This window comes from Myotis lucifugus, unplaced genomic scaffold, assembly GCF_000147115.1.
Source record: "Myotis lucifugus unplaced genomic scaffold, Myoluc2.0 scaffold_703, whole genome shotgun sequence".
NCBI classification, from domain to species: Eukaryota; Metazoa; Chordata; class Mammalia; order Chiroptera; family Vespertilionidae; genus Myotis; species Myotis lucifugus.
The window spans coordinates 267334-268585 of record NW_005871751.1 but is presented as its reverse complement, the minus strand read 5'-3'; the positions used below and the strand labels follow the sequence as shown (position 1 = coordinate 268585).

Genomic DNA, 1252 nt, shown 5'->3' with positions numbered 1-1252 from the left:
CTGAACAGAAAAAAATGCACATATGGAGGGGGGAATATTTTCACAGGACTTTTACAGATACTTCTCTTGTGCAGTAATTATCATTTATATTTCCAAATACACACAAGCTCAAAACATGCTACCACCCCAGGAAACTTCTTTTTTAAAAGAAGAGGAGGTGGACTTGCCCACGGAGCCCTGCGCACAGTTAGAAGCAACGGCTCGCTGTTCCCGTGGCAACGAGGATCACCTTTTAGACACAGTGCTGAGCGGAAAGTGAGAATGAGCGCCGCAACACAATACACTTCCATCAATTAAAGATGTCCCACCGAACCCAGGAATGCACGTCTGTGAGAGCCACCCCTGCAAAAATAAACTTTAAACAGCAACAACAAGAAAAGAAACGCACAAAGTAAAGAACCACACATGCAGCACACTGGGTGCTGGCCGTTGGGAAGATGGAGTAAGGGAACCAACAAAACAACAACCCTAGGAGAGAGGGGCCTGCAGGCGGGCAGGCTGCCAGGAGCTAAGGGTCTGGCTCTCCTTCCAGCACTGAAATCTCACTAGAGCAGCGGTTCTCAACCTTCCTAATGCCGCGACCTTTTAATACAGTTCCTCATGTTGTGGTGACCCCCAATTTCATTGTTACAAATTGAACATAATGAAAGCATAGTGATTAATCACAAAAACAATATGTAATTATATATGTTTTCCGATGGTCTTAGGCAACCCCTGTGAAAGGGTCATTAGACCCCCAAAGGGGTCGCAACCCACAGGTTGAGAACCGCTGCACTAGAGGAACAATGACTCCATGACAGACACAGCCAAGTCAGCTGAATCAAAATCAAGGACTCAAGAAATCCTGTTGTACAATCAGAAGCACACGTTCTGTAATCCGGGCGCCAACTCTGTGCCTCTGCTTGTTCCTGCGTGAAGCTGAGGATGGTTTCTACCCTTGTCCAGTGGCTGGAGGAAAAGTCAAAAGGTTACGGTTTGGTGACACATGAAATTCACACGGCAGAGGCCAGACCGCTTCCCGGCCGCGGCCACACCCCGGCACCAGCATTGTCCACGATGCTTTCTCACGGCAGAGCTGAGTCCCTGCAGTGGAGACCATACGGCCTGCAGGACCTAAATCTTCACTCTCGGCCCTTTACAGCAGGTTTGCCGACTCCTGTCATAAAGGGATCAGCAGTGCATCTCCCTCCCTCAGCTTGGGGACCAGCAGGAAGCGCTGGGAAGAGCTGCCTCTCTCCAGGGCAGGGCTGGG

General features: G+C 49.8%; 1 long non-coding RNA gene across 1 annotated transcript in view; it reads right to left on the bottom strand.

The window, feature by feature from the left end:
- Positions 1-705: 705 nt before the first annotated feature.
- Positions 706-1252, bottom strand: part of LOC111823814 — a 10071-nt gene continuing 9524 nt past the window's right edge. The window contains exon 3 of the long non-coding RNA XR_002826921.1: positions 706-948. This is a non-coding gene — a long non-coding RNA (uncharacterized LOC111823814). The remainder of the gene's footprint in view (positions 949-1252) is intronic.